Source organism: Gallinula chloropus (assembly GCF_964237585.1).
Source record: "Gallinula chloropus genome assembly, chromosome: 1".
In the NCBI taxonomy this organism is placed as follows: Eukaryota; Metazoa; Chordata; class Aves; order Gruiformes; family Rallidae; genus Gallinula; species Gallinula chloropus.
The window spans coordinates 19,591,857-19,598,263 of record NC_140085.1 but is presented as its reverse complement, the minus strand read 5'-3'; positions in this window follow the sequence as shown (position 1 = coordinate 19,598,263).

Sequence of the window (6,407 nt, the reverse complement as noted above, 5' to 3'; positions counted from 1 at the left end):
CAGCTGGACCTGGGGGGGCAGGAGGCAAATGGGAAGTATCAAACCCGCACAGGGGATGTAGGAGCAGAGACCAGGCTGGGAAAGTGTTTTGGGACTCCCAGGATGTGGGTGGTGGGAGGCTGGATGGGAAGAAGGAAGGAGGGGCCATTGTGAGCTCTGGGAGCAGGAGCACAAGGGGAGGCTGAAGGCCAGTGCAGGGAGAAGGGGAAGGGAACACTGGTGGGAACTGTGGAGCAAGAGCACTTCCGAGCTTTGCAGGCACCAGGATGCCTCATTAGGGAGGAGCTGCTTCAGCATAGTCATCACCAAGTCAAGAACTGCAGTTCTGTGGTCAGGCTGAGGGTGGAGGAGATAAGCCTTATGAAAGAGAGTTCAAGAAGTCCCATACCAGGCCAGCCCCTGCGTGCATCTAGGCCAGAATCCCCCCATGTCAACTTCCAAATACACGACATAAGCATGGGCTGTGGGCACCAAAAGGCTGATGTTGCTGCCCTGCCAGTGCTGAGTGGTGCAGAAAGCTGTTGTTGCTTTGAGTTGTACCAAGATGGTGGTCCACAACGCTCCAAATCCCACTGGCAGGAATCCCACTGGCAGTCAGCACCCATGCTGAGTTGATGGGCCATTAAGACCTGGGATTAGTTCCTCATTTATGTGACCCTTTGGGAAACAGTGCTGTTTCCTTCTCTCACTGCCAGGCTAGTTTTATCACAGAACTTCATCTCCATTCTGAGAAGTTAAAATTTAATTGAGATTTTTGGTAGTAATGACATTTCCTTACACATGCTCCACTGAACCTCTGTAGTTTCACACCTTCCATAACAGCAAACAGATGGGAAGGTAGGTAATAAAGTGTGCAGCCACTACTGAATTTGGCCGAGGGCTTGCCCTCCTACCCTGGGTGCATGCACATCAGCCAAGAGGGAATTTGCTGAAGCCCAATACTGCTCACAGCTGCAGCAAGAGGCAGGCCTATACAGGGTGGGATCTGCCAGAGAGGGCTCCTGGAAGGATGGATCCAAATCAGATCCTAAGTGAGTTGGCTCTTGGCATGGCAGGTAGGAGCAGAATTTGGGGTGATGCTGTCTGGCAGGTGGGTGCAGGGTCTGAGCGGATGGTGGCCACGCCAGGTCTTCTCCCTGTGCTGGCTGAAGCAGAGGGAGGGAATTTGAAGAAATTCCGAACATAGACACAGCCCTCGGGGATGAAATCAGAATGTGTGTACGGACACTTCAGCTACCTTTATTTTAATCATTTAGGGCTTAAAATAAGAAGTCTTTAATTAGAAACATTCCCTTAATTGAATTGTAATCAAGCTTTTAGTGCTGTTAGCCTGGCTAACCATGTGATCTAATAACACCCACCTTCTCTCTAAGCATTGCCTAGTTACACCTCTTCTTATAGAGTGATTTATATGAGGGAGCCTGGGCCAGGGGCTGCTGGTTTTGGCTCTGTGTGTAGCATCCAGTACTGCAAGGACTCTGTTTCCATCAGGGTGGGCAGTGCTCTAACTTCTGCCCAAGTGTCTAAAAAAGGATAAGTCTCATATATAACACAAGCAACAGTACCCCAACTAGAGAGGTTGGGGTTAGATTGGGAAGGGAAAAAATTTGAAGGACAAGCAGAATCTATGCTCACAATCTGTGCTGGGTCATCTCCATTCCTCTCCAGTTACCAAACCGGTGTGCATCAGTAACCACAAAGCATCTTTTCCTCTTTGTTCACCTGTCCAAATGAACATCCCTCAGGTCTAGCCCTGTATTAGGCTCCAGAACACAACAACAAAGGCACATTAAGACTTTTTTTGAACTGCGGCACCTGAAAGGCCATCTAACCTCCCAGCCTCTGTAGTGAGCCACAGCCACACTCATAACCCCATGGCAGGATGAGACCCCAGGAGGCCCACCTCATTGCTTCTCACTGGTTTGCCTGGGAAGGATCTTTGGGTGTAGAGCATGGTAGGGATTTGTGGCTCCAGCCAATCCCCTTAGCTCAGCAACCAGGGAAGCTACACATGGGACAACTCATGTCTACTTTTCACGGGGTTCAGACATGGCCACAGCATCCCTAGATGATCCAGGGAGAGCTGCTGTTGAAGGCAGGCAAGCAGAAGATGGATTACACAGTGTGACTCTCCTTGCAGACCCTTTGTCTGCTATCCTGTTCACATAGGAAGGTCCTGAGCAGTCCCCAGTGCCCCCACTGCAGCAGCCATGGCAACATGTCTTGGGCTGAGTCTTGTGGGCTGATGTATCCAAGGGGGCATGCCTGCACTGCACATCCATCCGGCCTCACCACTGCCTGCCATGTCATTCCCTGGGGTAGGAAAGGAGATGAAGGGCTAGAGTTGCTCTGTTTATTCATGGTGTCACTGCTGGATGGCCTTCCAATGTCACCATGTATGATATGGTATTCATAGCACCTAGCAAAACTTGTGGGAAAGCTGAGCTCCAGTGACCTAGCAGGCCTCAGAGAACTGCCAGGTTGCATTTGGCAGCTCTGCCTGATCCATAGTGAGCAGAATCCTGTTCCACCCACTATCCAGAAAAGAACATGCAGCTTTGAGGACCGAAGCCACCTCTTCACAGACACTAGCCTATGCTAGGAATGTGTGAGGAATTAGGAAGAAAGCAGAAAAACCCCTTCAGCTCTGTGCTGAGGTTCTACTTCTGCAAGGCCAGCAAGAACAAGAACAGATTAGAAGCAAAAACAAACACATTTTCCACCTGCAGCTCAAGAGCAGAGGCTCCCAAGGAGGTAGGTACCTGGGACTTGACACATGCAACAGAGCAGAGCAGAATTGTTCAAAGAATTAACTCACAGTTTATTCAGAACATGCAGCCCCTGCTCAAAAAACAGATTAAAATTCACAGGGTCTTTTTTTTTATGGGACACGTACGCCAGTTTTTCAGTATTTCCCAAATAATAATAGATTTACCTTCTCAATACTCATCCCAAGCAAGGGGGTAACGCTTTAGACAAGACTTAAGAGTTCTTGGAGGAAAGGTGAAACGCAGCCTGCAAGGTGGGGATGCTGCTCTGAGCCTTTTGCCAGAGCGCGCTGCATCTTAAAACCTTTTCTGTAGCCAAGTGCAAGTCCCCATTCACATGCAGCAGGGAGCAATAAATACTCCTGCAAATGAGACATCAGGATCCCAGGATAGCACAAGGCTTAAAAACAATGCCAAATGCCAAAATAAATAAAACATAGCTAATAGCTACCTCTGAAAAGGTTGCTGTGACTGACTCGCTCAGCATCAGGTAGGAAATCCGGGGCAGGGGCAGGGATCCAGGCCAACACACAACTGTCTCAGCAGTGAGTCACTCCTTTCCCTTCACACTTTCAGGGGAAAAAAAATACAATAAATATGATGCTGAGTCCTTGCAAAGAGCCTTCCTTCTTCATGACACAGCCCAGCCTCATCCAGAGCACCATCTAACCTGTGTGCTGCAGGTGTCCTGTGGAAAATAAATCTGCGGCCACATAATTAAAGACTCAACTGTAATTCATATGCATGAGGACATTGAAGGGCAGTTGTACAGCCAGCCTTGGTGTGATGAGAAATAGCGGCCTGTTGTCCTCGGTGAAGAGCAGAGCAGAGCTGGCAAGAGGTGAGACGTGCTGTCAGGCAGCATCTGGGAGCAGTAGGAGCTGGGAAGAAGACTTCAGAGAAGACTGTTGTTCAGGCACTGGAGAATTCTCTGGTCCCAGAAACACAAGCTGATTTAGCTGTTCTCCCTCTCCCCCCTCCAAGCTTTCCCACTTTTGGCTTCCTTTCCTCAGGCTTGGCCATTGCACCCTCCCACCTCACTTGCCCTTCTTCCCCACTGCACCCTAGGATCCAGACTCTTGCCTAAACAGTACCAGTCTGGCAAGCAAAATCTTGAAGGTCTTTTCCAACTGAAACCATTGTATGATTTAAATTGTTTGAGTGTTGCCTGCCTTACCTCCTGCCCAGCCACACTCCCCCAACCCCCTCCGCCTCCCACTGCTGATCACCTCTCCCCTGCCCTTGCCATTCCCTGTCTCACTGCCCCTGCCAGCCTTGCTTTCTGGCATCTCCCAGCAGCTTCCAGTTAGTTTTTCACCAGATTTTTGGTCCTTTCCCTTTGAGTTTCATCCTTTCCTTATTCAAATCAGGGGCTTTCCTCCACCGGGCTTCCCAGAAGCCAAAAGAGAGGTGGCCAGGAGCACAGTGCAGAGGAAAGCTTCGAGGGATTCAGCCTGGTGCCTGACACAGAGCAGCAGGATGCAGCCGTAGAGGGGAAAGCCCTCCCATTTTCCCTCAGCCCTACTCCTCTGTAGGAAAGCCCATACACCATAACTCTGGCCTCGGAAGCAAAGGGGGAGGTTGGGCAGGTTAGCAGAGGCTGAAGTCTTTGTAGCTGTGAAGCTACAAGTTGTCTTCCCATGTTTAACAAAACCACATAATTTGTCTTCACTGGTGGGGGAGAGCAGCAGTGTTTCATGGAACTGGCAAAAACACAGCCTCCATGAGAGAAAAACTCATGTCTTACCCAAGGTGAAGCTCTTGCCTGAAAGCCCAGAAGATCTACAGCTTTCATCCCTTGGGCCACATATATATGTATATACATATACATATATATATATGTATCTACACACACACTTCCTCCAGCTCAGGAAAACAAGTGGTGGGCTCATGCTTTCAAAAAGCACTAAAGAGATGCGCCCAGTTCAAGCTGAAGTGATCACTTTCTATAGAAAGTGACGTTTTCTCTGGAAATTTTCTGCTCCATTGGTGAAAATTTGGCAAAGTTAAAAGCAAGTGAAAACAGGGTCTTAAAAGGGGAAGTGTCCTCAGCCTTAATAATAGGAGCCGCTTCTGGCCACACCTGTAATTAAGGGCCTTTATTGCTTTTTTCCATACACTTCACCTTTTTTATCCTTGTGGCATTCCCAGCTTCTGCCAGTTTGCAACTGACTCTTTATTACGCCCACGCTGGCTTGCTTTAGTTTAAAAAAAAAGAAGACAACCAAGTGGAAAAAACCCAAACAAACAGGACTCTTCAGGTGCACCTTCAGAGCTGTGCTAGGCCAGAGCAGACACAGCAGAGGACCACAGGACAGGGCAAAGATTGCTTGGGGGGAGAGCTGGACCGGAGGCTGAATTGACAGGATCTTGCTTGAAGGCATATCACCTTGTTCTCCTTGCCTGCGTTCAGAGTGCTCCTTGGGCACCAAAATATCTGAGTGCCTAGGGGGTGGTGGAAGAACCTGGCCCAACAGCCTGGATAAGATTCAGGGATGCAGGGGAGGCACCACCTCTGCCTTGATAAGTCTTGCGGATTCCTCACCTTGAAAGCAACATATCTCCCTCTAAGAAACTGCAATCATCTCTGGTTTTTTGAGAAAAGATTCTGAACTGGTCCCTCTCTCCATTTGGGCCCCATGGCCACATTGGGCTTTTGCCCCATGTTCGTGTTTTGTGGTACAGCCATGAGCTTGGGCATCCATGTCCCATCTTCCTGGAGGGATGGGATCAGGCTCTGGTCCCCTCTCCCTTTCTGCATGACACTGGTTGGCTTTTGGAAGCAGTGTGAGCTTCTCAAAGCTTCTAGCGAGAGGACGTGCAGCCCAAAGAGAAGAGAAACAACCCTTGGGCTCAGAGGCACAGCCTTCCCTCTGTCTCTCTTAGGAAGTGGCAGCAAAGCAATGGAGAACTGAGAAGCCATGTTCAGCCCTGTTAGGAAGGTTTGCAGGTCAGACCAAATGAAGTACAGGGCAGGTCAGATGAGAGGCAATTCAGCTGTGGAATGGCTCATGTTTGGGAAGCTGGTTGGAGGAGAGGGTGGAGACAGAAGTGCAGATCAGAGGAGGTCCCCCATAACTGGAGAAAGGCAAATACTGTATTCGTATTCAAAAGAGGACAAAAGGTTGATCCTGGGAAATACAGGCCGGTAAGACTCATCTGAGCCTGGAGTGAGTCCACTTGGAACACTTTTCTGGGCATGTGAAGGAGGAGAAAGTGACTGGCAACTGTCAGTGTGGATTTACCAAAGGTACATTATGCTTGAACAAGCTGATGGCCTTCTCTGATAAAACAACTGGAGATGTGGGTGAGAGGAGAGCAGAGCAGTGGAAGTTGTTTATCTCTAATTCAGGCAGACTTTCAACTCTGTTCCACACAATGTTCCTGCGTCCAGGTCAGGGTGTTGCAGTCTCAATAGGTGGGCAAGCAGATGGGTAAAAAACCTGGTTGGCTGATCAGGCTCAGGGGGTAGTGGTGAACAGGTTATACTCTGCTGGTACCCAGCCTGTCCTGGGACCTGTTTAACATGGTTATTGATGACCTGGAAGAGGTGATTGGGTACACTCCTGCCAGGCTTGCAGATGACACCTGGGTGGAAGGGTAAGACATCAATGCTCCTGAGAGCAGGGCTGCCTCACA